We start from the raw sequence: 16,890 nt of genomic DNA, 5'->3' as shown, positions 1-16,890 counted from the left end.
AGGGGAGTTGTTTACCCAAATGGACATGGAGGTATCATATTGGTTTGTACTTAACAATTGTGACGAGACAATTACCTACCAAGATAAGCATGAAGAGTTGATGAAGCAGGAACATCCTTCACATTTATATGCCAAGAAGAACTGTGAATTGTTTCCTCGTTGGTTTCGTGACAATGTAAGTTGTTTGTGTTTTGGGTTATTTTCATAATTGTAAATGGTAAACTAACACGCCAACTTTTCATCATTAATTTAGGTGAAGAAATTGAAGGACATGAATTCGCCCGCTTACATGAAGAATTGTACAACTTGGCTATTGGGCCCCTAAGTGCAGAATTGTACTCCAGTTGTCATGTAAACGTCATCAAGTTTTTGGCAGCTGATCGCGATGACAAGCTATGTAAGCAAAATAGTAGGGTACATGTCATGTGCGGGCAACATTGCAGACATTGATTTCTATGGAAAACTTACAAGTGTTGTACAATTTCTTTACAAAGACCGCTATCAAGTTATCTTGCTTAAGAGTTGCTGGTTTGATACAAACCTACGTAAGGTTGGAGGTGTTAAGCGAGACGATGGTTTGTTATCGGTCAACATTAACAGATGTTGATATAACGACGACCCTACATTTTGGCAACGATGGCCAAAACTATTTTCTATATTGATGACCTTAAGGGTGGGAGATGATGAAAAGTAGTGCAGAAGATGGAGCACACAGGGCTGTAACGATGACGATTATGGTGACGTTGCTGACACTGGAGGCTTTAACGGAACTTGATGCAGATACACTGCGAGATATGACTATTGTAAAAGAACCGTATCAGGTAGCCGGAGGTCTTAAAATCGAAATACCGATCAACTCCATTATGATTAATCTCGGGGATCTACCGTGATACAATGCACCCGAGCACGCAAACGACGATGCTGACAAGGAATGTGAGTCTGAATCTAATGAAAGTGATGATATTTATTCTAGTTCAGACGAGGATTAATGAAAACTTGTGATGTACATGTAATGATATTTATTGAATGGTATTTATTTCGTATACAAACAAAAGTTTCCATTAAAATTTGTAAAAAATTAATTAAACAAAAAAACAATTTATTTATTTAAACAAAAAATAAATTAAATTTATATATATGCGTGATGATGTTTTGGAAATGTTTGTCACGCAAATATTTAAAAATTCATTTTTTATTTAAAAACTAGATGCCAACGAAAATTAGAACATCCTCGTCGTGTAAACATATAAAAATTTAATTTTTTTGGTGAAAATTGGGCACATTTTTATTTGGGCGCATTTTTATTTTGGTGAAGCTCACTGACTCTATCTCTCTCATTCTCTGCAAAGCTCACTCTTCTCTCTCTCTCTCTCTCTCAATTCTCACACTCCTCTCTCTCTTTCTTGATTCTCTCCATCTCTTGCTCTCATCACTCACTATCTCAATCTCTCCCTCTCTCCCTCTCTCTATCTCTCTATCACTCTCTGTCCTCCGCACTTGACATCGACTGCCGCGCTCCAACGCCACACCATCTCACCACCGCCGCAATATTACTAGGTAAGCACCCAATATCCCTTATTTCACTCTCCCTTAATTCAATTAATTATTAGTGCAATTTTTCATTTTTTTTGTTGGATTGTTTTAATTAGAACAACTAGGGATTCAGGGTTCGAATTGAGAATCCTGGGTTAGGGTTTTTGAATTGAGAATATTGGGTTATGGTTTTCGAATTGGGAATCCGGAGTTTGCATATTTTATTTTATTTTTTTCATTTTTTTGGTTATAAACAAAACTTGGTATCGAATTGGGAATCAAATAGGGCTTTCGAATTGGGATTAGCAACTAGGAAGGAAGGGCAGATCCAGAGGAGAAAAGCACATTAAGGAGTTTATGGGAAATTGGTAAGGGTTTTGAATTGGGTTCTGATCAAATAACGGTTTTGAATTGGGGTTAATTATCTGTATACTAAATTATTTAGGTTTCTGGGATTATTAATTTCTTTCTTCATATTAAATTGCAGTTTTTTATTTGTGCAAATATGATTTCAATATATTTTTACAACTACCTTCTTTTTATTTGATTGCTGAGTGATCCAAGCACACAAATTGAGAGCATTACTGATATATATAGGGTTTGCTTTGAAACTTTGAAACTTTGAAACTTGAGAGTGGGTTAGAAGTTTTAAAATGTGTTAACGGAAGAAAGAATGTTCTACAACTTGAGTTTCTGATATTTCAGGATCTTGCTCAATTGCCAGCACCATTTGGTACTTGGAATCTTATACTAAACACAAATATTTCAGGTTCCGGTAGCAAAGTTTAGTAGCCTTGTGTTAATCAATAGAGTTTACATTGTTTGCAGTTTACTTAACTGTCTTTGGCTGATAGATTAACTTCGCTTCCCTTAACAGTCGCAAGTATGTCTCATACTAAAATCTCGGAGAGAATTTAAATTTTAATGCTTAATGAGCAAACGTTTATGGATTGAACGAGCTAGTAGGAAGTCCTAAATGGTTGTACATATGAGAAGGTGTTGGAAGAAATTGTTGAAGGTAGTTCATCAATCTTACAATTTCTGCACTTATCAGTTCATCTATGCATTTTCTTTATGGTGATCAGCTTTAACAATATATATACTGCGTGGAGAAATATGATGCAGGTAAGGCCCTCTATGTCACAAACTATGAATTCCATAATTCAGATAATTATTTCTTACATGCACTGAAAACACAGAGAGTCTAATTAATATGTTTAACTGGTAGTCAATGCAAGAGAGCTTTTTAAGCAATTTGGATGCTCGGAAAGCCTTTATTAGAATGTATCGTTAAAGATTCTTGGAATAGGTAGTAAAGGATAAAGGGTTTGCCTGATAACTGTTTTGTTTTTAATTAGAAAAATAAAGGGGAAAAGAAAGAGACAAAGGAAACTGAGTAAGCCAGATGATAGTTGTGATTGGTGAAACAATTAGAGAAGATAATTTCAACGCTATTTTTCGTTTGGGAATGAGTACTATATATGTTTGTGTGTGTGTGTGTGTGTGTATACGTGGATAGATAACATTGCTTTGAATTGATTTATATGCTATTTTGCTATTTGTTTCCCTACACCAACCAACCATTTACCTTCACACCCTGTCCCTCCATATATGCTATTATCTTGAATGTTTTGCCGTAGCTGTATATTCAAATAAGTTCACTGGATTTGGTGTTTTAGTTTGATTTTGGATCTTTTTCCCAAAAACAAATAAACTTAATTTATCTGTGTGTGTGTATCAAGGAAAATGTTATATATTTGACTATTCTTTGTCTATTACTGATATAAAATGTTTATAAAAAAAAACATAAACAAAAACATGTTGGTGTTGGAGGATTATGTATATTATGTGCCATGTAATATATTATAATAAATTGACTAAAAGTAGTGGAATGTAACTTTTTTATTTATTGTTTTTATAGATGTCGAACATAATTTCAAACCATCGGGCAGATAATAGGGTCCGTCAGACACCTTCTCCAACAGCTAATGCTATTGGCACCATCCCACCTGATATGGGCACAAGTGTGTCTCCGGTCACGCCTTTCGATCCAACAGTGTCTCCGGCTCCTACATCTTCGACTTCTTTGGTGACGCATCCTCTACTCAGCGCCCAACAGACTCATTGACGGCCCCAGAGTTCTAAGGAGGTTGAGCAGTCTAGTAAGGCTTCCTTTTGTCCATAGAGAGGGGTCCTATACAGGTAATGCATCTTTCTCATGTATTTTCAATTTAACAATTTGGAATTTAGATTATAATTGTTTTAAAGTCCCTAATTGGTATAAAGTCTTTGAATTGTTGGGTGGATGTGTTATTTTTGTTGTTATGTTGTCTACAGGTTTTAGGAAATGTTATAGTTTTAGGGGAGGTTCTACCGAATTTTCAGTAGAAAATAGAATTTGTCCTATGCAGACTTCTGAAGACTTCATAGACCACTCGCACCACGACTAAAAAGATCACCATTATGTGGGATCTTTGACATCATGTGGTTGCAACAAAGGAGTAGCACAGTGTGTTGGCCAGCGACATTAGCTTAGTTATCATGAATAATTGCCCCTTCATGTGGGAGTCATGGAAAGTTATCCCATCTAAAGTCAAGGAAGCCGTTCTTCATGAATTATCTATAAGTATTTTCAACCTCAAATACTAAATTTTTATTAAGTATGCAAATATTATAAATTTTAACTACTATTCATTTGTTGAGTTTTGCAGCATCACTATAAGATCGCGAACCTCGATGCCAATCAAAACTAGTACATCAACGAGTTTGCACTAGTAGGTTCACTTAGTGGAAGAACAACCTCCACAAGCACTATGAGAAATATGACGGTCCAGAGGGCGCTCTAGCAGTTGGGTGCCCTAAAGAGTTGGTGGACCGCTGTGATAAATGGGAGTAGCTCTGTGGCCATTTTCAAGATGAGAAATACCTAGTAAGTATAATATATATTTCAATATTATTTAATCAAAATTTTATATTTTTTAATAATATTTTAATTTTTTGCATTAATTTGTTATAAATATCTAAACTAATACGTTTTTTTTTAATTCAACAGAAAAAAGTGGAGGCAAACTCGATCAATCGATCGAAGAAGAAACTTCTTCACCGCTCTGGCTCACGATACTTCTCTTATAGGTTGGAGGATCGACGTAAGGTAACCATATATTTATTTTAAGTTTTGATTCTTTTTACTCTCTATTACACAATTGGTAATCTATATGTTAATTTTTATTTTTTATTTTTTTATTCAAGGGGTCAAAGTTTCTTGGGATTGACATGTTCAATGAAGTATACGTTCAGCTCGGGGATAAGCTGACAGAGCAGCTTCATGTAAGTTATTCCAATTAGTATTAATATTAATTACATGTATATTAAAATTAATTTGTTTGTTTTCATTTTTCTAGCCCTCCACAGTGGATAAGGGCCAGACCATTCTGGAGGAAGTGACTTCCTAGCTTCCCCTAGAGACCCCACCGATCGAGGATGTGTTTCCTCCTAAGGATTCGGGTTTTCAGATCATGACAGACACACTCGATCAGACCCTCGGTCATAGGCAAGGGAATGTTCACCGGGGGCTTGGGAAAGCTCGCCTTCGGGACTCGTCTACCTCCTTCTCCAAGCAAGAACATAAGAGGTCAAATTGCTAACATCTGAAGTGGCAAACCTAAAGGAGCAGATTACCGCCCATAAGTCTCACCTTGCGGCCTAAAACAATTTGATGAACCAAATTCGTCTTACCCTTCAAATCTCTAGCATTCGGTTCCTCGACTTTGAACCAACTCCAACAATGACCTCCCAGCCCCCCGCTATAGCAGCTATGACCGCCTAGCCCCCCTACCACAATAGCTACCACCTCTCAACCCCCCAGTGCAGCACCAACACCACCAGAAGGCGATTATGACGTGGATAACTACATATTGTAGTTTTTTTTTATTTATTTTCAAATTTTAAAATATTTCTTTCCATTGTATGTACACTTTCAATAATTTTTTAATTCAATATTCTTCTTTACATTTTATGTTTTTAATTTCATTAAATTAACTTCTACATAAAACAATATTATCAACATTTAAAAGGCAAAATAAATAAATAAAAATCATTTAAAAAAATTAATTTTAAAATCTTACTTCGACAGCTTATATGTTCGTCTCGCAAGGGTAACCGCGTCAAACCCCAGTTTCGTCGCTCGGAGTATCACGCACAATTAACACTCATTCGTCGTTCTTTGTTTTGCGCAGTGCAACATTCATTTCGCGGAATGAAGAACTTTCCTCCGTCGCACAATGTCTGACGTCACGAGCTTTGTACAACAAAATTTGCGCGGCGTCCTCTTCGCCGCCCAATATTTCTCGCAACTGTATTTGCCTTTGCGTGATGGCTGCCACTTTGTCGCCTAAGCAATTATGCTGAGTAGTGAATCAATATTATACTACATATTTTACACTATTCTTATAAATTATTGGTTATTTTGGTTGAATTTTGATATTTTGTTCTATATTTCAATTATAGGACATGTGAATCTACTTTAGGCCTAAAGTGATCAAACAAAGGAATTTTGGAGTAATTCCAATTGAAGTATATTTGTGAGTCATTCAAGATGAATGTGCCAAAATTCCAGAATTTAATTCCAAGCTGTTTGATTGTGGCGAAGAAAAGAAATCCCAGTGCGCAGCTTTTCCAGATTTACGTTTCTGGATCTTTTGGGCATTTTAGAGGTCATGATGGCATATTTTGAGGAAAGTTCATTATGAGGATTTTTTGATGACGTCTTCAGCTTTCATAAAAGAGTTTTTGGGACTAAATCAGAGTTGATTTGGTTGGTTAAAAGTCTGATTTTCTCTACAGTCTGAATTTCAGTTTAAATAGGAAACCTTTTATTAGCTATTTTATTATTTTATTTTGTTTCCTAGTTTGTAGAAGACCTTTTCTAGGAATGATTTTATTTTGTATTTGTATAAATAAGGCTATTTAGCCATTAGGGTTTCTCTACGAGCTACTTTGGAGAACTCGGCTTAGAGAGCTTTTAAAGATTCAACTTTATTTTACAAGGCGTTTTCTATCCATATAATAATATTTTGTTTTCTTTAATAAATTCATTTTTCTAGGGTGAGGCCATGAGCCTTAGCACAAATATGTTGTTTCTTATCCATTTTCTTATGAAATTATGCATTCATACTTTGAATTATTAATCATTGTGTTTAAACTATCTATATGTCTTGATGACTGGTCACCATTAGGATGTTTAAACAACTAATTGGATGCAATTCGGTCGGAATATCACTAGAGGATTGAGTATGGCTTGTGATTAATAGTTGTTAGTTCACTTAAGGCGAATATCATGCTCTTAAGGGTTGCATGGTTTTTCAAAAGGTTTTCACAAAGCTAAATGAGTCTTGGATGTTTACATTTGATCTAAATTGCATGGTAGATATACATTCTTTCTTGAATTTCAGGAGGAGAATACGCATAAGGAAAACCAAACCTTCAAAGTTGCATGTGTAATTCATAAGTAATTGGTACTACATAGGATTGTTAATGGCGACGGCTAACCTCAGGGCTTTTTACATTTGGTTTTCCAAAACTATTTTATTTTCTCTTTGTTACCAAGATTTCATTAAAATCAATTTCAATTATTTTATGTCTTTTTGTTTTAATTCACAATTCCAAAAAATTTTCAAAACTTGTTTTCAGTGATTAACTAAGGCTTAGTTTAAATACAAGTTATTCATATCAATCCTTGTGGAGAGTGACCTTGCTTTGTGCCGTTTATAAAACAACTACCTTATTCTCTTACAAGTATTTTTAAGTGTTTTTATCCTTATTTTCACGCATGGTAACAATCCTACTTTTGCAAGGTCGTTCTTCACATGGATTGATATGAATAACTTGTATTTAAACTACCTTAGTTAATCATTTAAAACAAGTTTTGAAAAAGTTTTGGAATTGTGAATTAAAATAAAAGGACATAAAATAATTGAAATTGATTTTAATGAAAACTTGGCAACAAGGAGAAAAATAAAAGAGTTTTGAAAACCAAACCAAAGGTAAAAAGCCTTAGGGTTTAGCCGTCATCAATAACAATTCTATGTAGTACCAATTACTTATGAATTACACATGCAGCTTTGAAGGTTAGGTTTTTCATATGCGTATTCTCCTCGTGATATTCAAGAAAGAATGTATATCTAACATGCAAAGTGCTCTACTGATTCAACTGATGAGTACTGCAGACTATAGGTGAGTTCAAAACTCTTGAATGCCTCAAAATATTTTGTGCGACCATTGAGGCCATTTACGAGCCTACTTTCCTTCAACGCCCAACTCTAGCCGACCTTCAGAGGCTCCTCCGCAAGGGACAACAACGAGGATTTCCAGGCAGGTTTGGTAGTCTAGATTACATGCACTAGAATGGAAGAATTGTCCAACAGCTTGGGCACGTTAATTCAAGGTTAACACAAGAAGCCAACAATTATTCTGGAAGTCGTGGGTTTGTATGATACTTAGGGTGTTTTCGTTGTACTACGTTTTCTTGTAGCGAAATTATGTACTTTAAGTCAATCTATTCAATTTGTATGATTAATAAAATTGGTGGAGCTTATGAAAAAAGTAATCATGAAATACAAAACAAGGCCAAAATTATAAATAATAGTCCATAACATAAACTAAAAACTTGAACAATAATTGAAAACATAAATGATAGTCGTATAAGTTAAAACTATTTGCCTTGTCCTGGTGATGGGATTGGAAAGTAATCGGCGGGGTTGAACCCAACTCTTGTACATTACGAGTCGTCAGAATTGCATCTTGCATATCACGGTAATACTTCTTCTTTCTTGGAGTATATTGGCTGAGGTCCTTGGACAGAATGGAGTCCTCGTAACTTTTTTGTCCAACGACATTTGCTCCTGAAGGCTGAAGGAGGTCCATTTTTCTTCTCCTCTCTACCTCATAATTATGCCCATGTTGAACCAATCGCTCCATACATGTAGAATATGGTGAATTTTGGGCATCTCATGTATTCCTCCTTCGCCATGTATCCTTTTCTTGGTCTCGTCCCCTCGGCCTTCCGGAAGAATTAGGGGTGTCATTTACATCATCTCCCAATTTAGTGCTCTCATAGGTAGGTTGAGATGATCTTTCTCCATGCACACTATGTAGCTCTCCCCATGTCAGGGAGTCCTTCAAGATGTTCCTGGCATGATGCAACTTAAATAATCTTTTTTTTTGTATTACATTCTGAAATATGGTCAATGCATGGTCATCCTACACATAAATAAACACAAGTAGTTTTTTTTTTTTTTTTTTTTGAACAAACGATATTATCTACAGGAATGGGCTAATAAACACAAGTAGTTGATAAACAAAAAATCCAACAAATTGATATATGAAGGTAAAGCCTCACCCTACTACACACGATTCTAAAATACTTCTAGAGGTTGATTGTTGCTCGAACACCATCGTCAGAAACCAACCCCCCCAAGCCTCACATAAAGCTTCATCTTTCTTTTTCTTTTTCTTTTTTTCCTTCCAATTTGGACCTCTTGCAGTTTATCCTAAAGTCATCTTCAAAAAACAATTGAGGGAGAAAGAAGGATATGAAAATTATATGAGGAAGAAATTGATTTTGTGTAGATGAATGAACAAATGAATGAGTATATTATATATATATATATAGTTTCGGATAATTTTTGAATTGGGTCCGTTTTAAAGTTTTCATTTTATTATTTTGTTCGTTAAATTTAAATTTCAGCAATTGGAATTTTTTATCATGGGTTTGAAAAAAACAAATATAGACGTTATTATCAAAATCAAAAGATTGAACAGAAAAAAGGAGTTTGATCTGAATCAATAGTCCAGAAATCGAAAGGCGAATCAATAGTCCAGAAATCGAAGGGCTCGGATTTTTTTTTTTTTTTTTTTGGGTCAATCGAAAGGCTCGGTTTGAAACCAATGTTACCGTTGGGCAGCTAGGTTCCCAGCAATGCAGAACGCAGTAATGGGCCACTATCCTACAACTTCCGCCAGTTTATTTTTTAAAAGGTAGGCCCCTCCACATTTGGGTAAGGCAAGTAGAAAGTCAAATTTGGGTTTTGCGTTTGGATCAAAACCCAAATTTTTTGGGTTTAGGTCTTTTACCATTGGGTGACTTTTTTGGGTAATATTTGGGTTTAGGTGTTTGGGTTGGAGTTGGTTAAAGGGGCAAATGAGAACTTCAAAATTTGCTGGGTGGGAAGGGGCAAAATGAGAGATCTAATGTTTATTATTTCTTTTAATATTTCCTTGTCTTGCATCGCACTCTCCTATCACGTTCGGTTGCCACTTTTTCATCATTCCCATCTGCAGTTTTGTTTGCATGTTTTGGGTGTGCTGTGTGTATACCACCAATCACATGTCTCTCTCTCTCTCTCACTTTCATGTTGATATCTGCCTCTCTTTCAGCACCCTCCATCATAACACCCTCTCGAATTCCTCAGCACGCCTTCTTTTTCCTTTTCCGACCACAATATTTATTACTGAAAATATGAGTACGCTCCTTGGAATTCAAATTTTTTTAACTAAAACTCATCATGGTAAATTTCTCTAATAAAAACCCAATAATTAGGCTCCAACTAAGCATTATCTATAATTAAGTTTGACTTTGCAAAATTTGTATTTTTGGATGTCTAAATTACCCCTAATAACACTTACTTAGGGTCTCTCACTTATTATCTACATTTATTTTACATTATTTCATTCAATTAAATATTTTCAAATACCTCATGGGGATTTGGAAAAAAATTTAAATGTCATGATTCCTATGTATTTAATAACAAAAATTTACATGATACCAATATTCCTTATATAGTTGTTTTCACATGATGCAAACAAGTAAATTAGTATATCCTACAAATATAAAAAAGTTATTTTATTCAAAATTATCAATATTTTAAATATAACATAGGTAAATTATTTTGCACATACATAATAACAATATAAGTTCCTAGTATGTAATGATACATGCAACATAATTTACCTACAAAATAAATAAATATTTTTTATTCAAAATTAATTAAATACCAATATTTTGCAATTATATATATATATATATATATATATATAAAACAATTTACCTACGTGCAAAATAATTTACCTACAAAATAAAAGAATGTCAATTGATTGCACACTCTATATAATAATAACAAAATATGGCTAGTATATATGTATTATCACATGAAAAATAATTTACCTACAAAATAAATAAACGTTTTTAGCCAATTGATTCAAAATTAATTAATTACATATTATTTTACATAAAAATATAGATAAATTATTTGCACGCATATATATAATTTTAACAAAATGTGCCTAATACATACATGCAAAATAATTTACCTACAATGATTGTCAAACAAATAAAAGAAATGAAACATATGATCGTAAGAGAAGTATAAAGTAGATAATTTTATAACAATAAGGCACTGATTTCCCAATTATGGTGGATACTTAAATTCATTAACATAATTAGAGTGTTGTGGCACAATTGTAAATAGTTTGAAAATAATAGGTATTTATTTGTTTACATGGCAGTCTACTTCAAATTTGGGTTTTATTTGGATGTTTAAAATGAGATGGATTTTTTTCAAGGAAATAAGTGTTGCATGGGCTTTTATCTAAGGGACCCTATTTATTAATTAACACATGACCTAGCTAGCAAGCTACTTCAGCCAAAACAAAAGTTTCCCAACTCTCAAGAAAAAAAATGGGTCTTGAAATATCAGAAGAAGATCGTTTCAGGCCAATTACTCCGATTCGAGTTGCCATTCCAATTCCACAAGCTTTAAAAAAGACAAAGAAGGAGGAGGAGGAGGGGGCAGTGGCGGAGGAGGAGCTTTTGCATTTAGAACATAAAGAAGAATGCCACACACCCAAGTCACCTACTGCTCACGTGACCTTGAAGCAACTACCATCAGTGCGTCCACCAGCACCCAAGAAACCTCGCCAAGCTGCCAGAAGAAGTTTGAGGAGGTTATGGCCTTCAAAATCAAAATACTTTTTTAAGGTTCCGGACGATCTCGAATCGCTGTTTATGGTTATCACTGGTACTAATACTCCTACGAAGAATATAAGGGCACGTTTGTTTGGCCTCTTTAATTCTCACTAGACTGGACTGCCTTAGGTAGGAGTCCTAGCCCGTGTTTGGCGCAAACAAAGACTGCCTTTAATGAGACTAAGTTGGACTCGCACTGACTAAAAGCTTCACTAGCTGTTCTTAGATGGTCCTCTCGAAAACTGGTGGATTGCTAATCCCGTCTCTAGCGCCCACGTCGTCTACAAGCATGCATCCTCGATCTCCTTCTTCTCGCGAACCCAGTTACCAAATCATGCCTTCCACCCTCTTCTCCAGTCACCAAATCTGAAACGGCTCTGCCCATTCCGTCCCGCGAACCCAACCCCCTCTTTGCTTCAGAGATGAATTCATTAAGTTAAGCTTCCAATAAGCTTAATCCACACCATACACAACATTTCAATTCGAAGATTAAACCTTATAAATCTCAAATATAGAAAATATCAAAATCTGCAATAAACCTGAAATCTATCACCTTGGGTTGCTGTGCACTTCTCCAGAAATCTGTAGGCAAAAAACGAAAGACCTCCAAAAATCCACAATGCTCTTCTCCAAAAACCTAGAAATCTTTTACCTTGATTTGGGATTTTTGTGAAAAAGAGAGCTATCTCTGGTTAGAGGAACAAGAAGAAAGACTTGTTGGTCTTTGATCCAAATTAGGTGCAAAATGCACAGCTTCCTCCGTTGAAGAAGAAAACAGGGAGAAAAAAGAGGGATGAGAGGGAGACGGTGTGCCGGAGAAAACGAGGGAGAATGGTGGAAAAATGGTGGATGTTTCCAAAAAAAAGGAAGAGAATCCAAAAAGAAAAAAATAAATTAAAAATAAAATAGATAAAATATTAATAGATATAAATATAATATTATAATTTATTAATTAGTCTGCTTCTTAGTCCGACACTACGCCAAACACTTCACTAAGCTAGTCCAGCTTAGTCTAGTCTAAGACAGTCCAGCTTAGTCCCTGAAGCTAGTCCAATCTGAAACAGTCTGGTACAACAAACGCCCCCTAAGTGTTTGGAAAACTTAATAATAATATTATTATATTAAATTTATTAATTGAATGGAAATTAGAAGGGGAGCCTTTTAGTAGAAAAATATGTCTACTTAAATGAAGTGTTGCAACTTTTGACTCTTCATTAATAGTCACATGTTTTTCCAAATAGGTATCTCACATTCTATATATAGGGAAGCCCCCAATAATCATATAAGAACTTTTCATTGTTTACATAATCATACACAGATATAGTGCATTAAATATTAGAGAGTCTCATTGAGTCCATATGAGAAAGTTTTCAACACAATCGTGGTTCATGGAGCCTTGTGATTTGGAGTGCTACTATTACAAGAATGTGGTCGTTGTATATTGGGAGATATGCGCTAATCAACCATGAGCACCGTAGTGGGGCGTAAACTTGTCTTAAGGGCAAAGTGTCCAACACTTGCTTGGACCGTATTTTCTAGGTTTTTCTAATCCATTATAAAATGTTCATTTAACATTGATTACTCACGTGCATGTATTATTTTGATATATAATTGCATGAATTATTTCTTAATTTTCTATGTAATTTAATATAGCAATTAGACTCTAATTTTTCAACAATCTTAAGACAAGTTTATTGGTTTATTTGCTATATGTTGGCGAGATAGAATTTTGTATGTTCTTCCTTGCGTCCAATATTGTTATGCATATTGATTACAATAGTGCTGCCTATATATCATATATTAATTGACTATTCGAAGACATCTATATTGTGAAGCGGTGCATTTGCTTGTCTAATGAATCATATTCTTACCATAGTACTGACTGATATTTCCGTTTTTATATATGAATCAGGATTCATGATTATGATATTAATCTTGGTGCATGGTGACAATTAATTATTTAGTTATCTCTTTGTTCGAAAAACCAATTTCAGATGTTATTATTTGGCAATTTTAATGTACCAAAGAATGCGCCACACAGATTTGAAGGAATGTATCTGGAACAATTGATTACAATTTTCATGTTAAACCTTTTGAGTGCAGATTGGTTTCTTGGAATAAAACAAAGTGGTAGAGCGGTTTGACAATTCAAACCGTTTGTCATCAGGCATATGTTTAATTATCTGAATATAAATCATAACGTTTGCCTAGATCGGCTACTGATTGGTGAAAGGATGTGGTAGGTTGGAAATTACATCCTTCCTACCAAGCCCAAAAAGGGAACGGCCATGATTGTTCAAATCCGAACAAATGCATGAAAGACTAAACAGATGCCATATTTCCAAAAATGTTGAAAGGGCATGATGACTTATGGGTCTATTGTCAGACAGTAACTATATTGAGTTACAGTGATGTGGTTATGATTTGATCCTTTTCAGACTAACGAAAGAGATCAATGGTGTCTATGAATGGCATCAGTTTGCAGTTGGCAATCATGTCTTCATGCTAAAAACGTAAATGGTGTATCTTTTGCATTTAAAATGAAAAGATACGTTAATTGGTAAAACAACCAAACACATATGTTGGATTACATGAATCGCACCATGAGTCATAACTAATTGAGAGGCTTTGCCATGTGTGTGTGATTTCATGTGAAGTTCGAGTTTAGTATTCGCAAGAAAATTTACTTCACACGAACAACTTGCATTTCTAATTGATATAATACATTCTCAAACCTGATCCGTTGGAATGAGTTGTATTAAAATGAAACGGTATATAAGTTATAACCCTAAGAGAACTAGACACACGGCTCTTGGTGTAGTCAGAACTCATTATTACATTGTAACAAATGCATGTTAAACTCATTTTGCATGAGACAACTCTGGAAGATGACAATTAGACTGTGGGGGGCAAGGTCTTTTTGAAAGACTTAAAGCACTCTATAGATGAGTCTTTAACAATGGGAAATTTGAAAGTTGTCAAGACAGGGCCCTAACAGGTGAAGATAGATATGATATAGAAAGTCTATTTTCATATGTATGATGAAAGAGTTATTAATAGCATTAAAGCAACCACAATGTGTGTGAATTGTAGGGGTGGCTTAGCTATTTTTGAGAAATATGATATTTAAAAATAACGCAAAAGTAATTTGCTTCTAGAAAGAGATAACGATTACTTATAATTGAAGTTTTAAGGTATTGAAAGGTTGGAGATCTTCTAGCAAATACCTTAAATGTGGGAGAGTTAACCCAAATGTTAGCAAATTACTTAGTAAGTCCTAATATATGTTTGGAGGACTTAACGTTGGAAAACAACTACTCTCAAACGAAAGTTATTTCCATGCATGGATATAAAATTTGCAATGGCCATATAATGAGTAGTCAACCTAGTGGTACCAATTTTTAAAGGTTTGACTAGAGAATAAGTTGTATCATCCAGGGGAATGGGTTAAAAGCCTACGTCTTAAGAATCGCCATAATGGCAACCCAACCTAGCTAACTGAAGATCCCAAGATCTAGGTTCAAAGGGACAACCGAATTGTGGATGATTCAATGGGAGCACTATGGAGATAATCTCATACCCATGTCCTATGATGAAACAGTGTTATCTGCCGCGTATTTAGGATAAGCTTTGCTTTTAATGATTCCTATACTTGGAAATAACAAGTGAGGTATTGCATGATACTCTTAATGGGAAGTCACCTATCTTGAATGAGGAATGAGGTTGTTCCTGTGAGAATTTTTTGAAGGGCTTAGTTCTCTAAAAGCACTCATGAGAAACCAAGAATTGTTCAGGCCAAAATGAACACAATCGAGCAATCACGGGGTATCTGGAAGGGTATTATGTGATTACTATTGTCTTGGTTTACACAAACGGTTGAGCAGTTCAAGACATCGCGTTCACTGATTAGCTAAGTAAATCCGATAGTAATTCACTACGGAAGGTTCAAAGCCAAAAGCCACTTATCCTGATGCAGTACTTTTCCTACTGAATTCTCTCTCTAGCATCTGCATTGTCATTTGCATAGTGTTGCATCAATTTCCTTTCATGTGGGGGATTGTTGGAAACTTTAATAATAATATTATTATATTAAATTTATTAATTGAATGGAAATTAGAAGTAGAGCCTTTTAGTAGAAAGATATGTCTATTTAAATGAAGTGTTGCAACTTTTGACTCTTCATGAATAATCACATGTTTTCCAAAGAGGTATCTCACATTCTATAAATGGTGAAGCCCCCTAACATATAAGAACTTTTCATTGTTTACATAATCATACATAGATATAGTGCATTAAATATTAGAGAGTCTCATTGAGTTCATATAAGAGATTTTTCAACACAATCGTGGTTCATGGAGCCTTGTGATTTGGAGTGCTATTATTATAAGGATGTGGTCGTTGTATCTTGGGAGACATGCGCCGATCAACCATGAGCACTGTAGTGGGGCATAAACTTGTCTTAAGGACAAAGTGTCCAACACTTGCCTTGACCGTATTTTCTAGGTTTTTCTAATCCATTATATCATGTTCATTTAATATTGAGTACTCACGTGCATGCATTATTTTGATATATAATTGCATGAATTATTTCTTAATTTTCTGTGTGATTTAATATAGCAATTAGACTCTAATTTCCAACAATATAAGAACTGATCGTGATATGTATGCTCTAGTACGTAGTTATTGAAATTAATATTACATGATATGCGCTCTTCTTCGAAAGAGAAAATATTTCTTGTATTTATTTATTTTTTGATGTTTCTGGTTGTAATTCTCCAACACATGATCTCTTCTCTTCTCTTCTCTTCATCCTTTTTCTTTGCAACCCAATTGTTATTACCAACAATATGACCTCTGTAAATGGCAAATGTTCATGTTTTATTTCAATTGCTACCGGCTACAATTTTCTAATTTTTGAATTCTATGATTGAAGACCATTCTCCCTTAATTCTTTGACTTCTACTTTCATACGATTTTGAGCAACTTTTCTTGTACAAATTATGTCTGAGAAGCTAAAATTAGGTTTATTGGGAATTTTATAATATGCTTCTTTTATTTGTAGGAGGTAAATAGGGTTGTACATGAGCCAATCTGAACCGAATATTACCGTGCTTAAGTTTGGCTTATTTAAAGTTTTTTTTTTCCAAACTCGAGCTTGTTTGGCTTGATTTTCCACAAGCCGAGCTCAAATGAGCTTAAAACAAATGAACAAATGAACCTGATACCAAGTTCAAGCTGTTTTGAGTTATTTCTTATAGAAAGTTGGTTCGATTGTGTAAAACACTTTGCAATATTATGACTACAATATCAAACATTTAATATCGTGTTCCATGGTA

At 34.6% G+C, this 16,890-nt stretch overlaps 2 long non-coding RNA genes across 2 annotated transcripts; both read left to right on the top strand.

Moving 5' to 3' along the window:
• The first annotated feature begins 1,299 nt into the window (after positions 1-1,299).
• Positions 1,300-4,685, top strand: LOC148690088 (uncharacterized). Its single transcript, XR_015957642.1, has 4 exons — positions 1,300-1,557; positions 3,455-3,735; positions 3,871-4,462; positions 4,586-4,685. It is a non-coding gene; the product is annotated as an uncharacterized LOC148690088 (long non-coding RNA).
• A 96-nt stretch (positions 4,686-4,781) lies between these two features.
• On the top strand, positions 4,782-5,543 carry LOC148690087 (uncharacterized). The gene is made up of 2 exons (XR_015957643.1): positions 4,782-4,860; positions 4,935-5,543. It is a non-coding gene; the product is annotated as an uncharacterized LOC148690087 (long non-coding RNA).
• Positions 5,544-16,890: the final 11,347 nt, after the last annotated feature.

Source organism: Pyrus communis, chromosome 16 (assembly GCF_041283825.1).
Source record: "Pyrus communis isolate YQ-2024b chromosome 16, ASM4128382v1, whole genome shotgun sequence".
Lineage (NCBI taxonomy): Eukaryota > Viridiplantae > Streptophyta > Magnoliopsida > Rosales > Rosaceae > Pyrus > Pyrus communis.
This window is presented reverse-complemented; position numbering and strand designations above follow the sequence as displayed.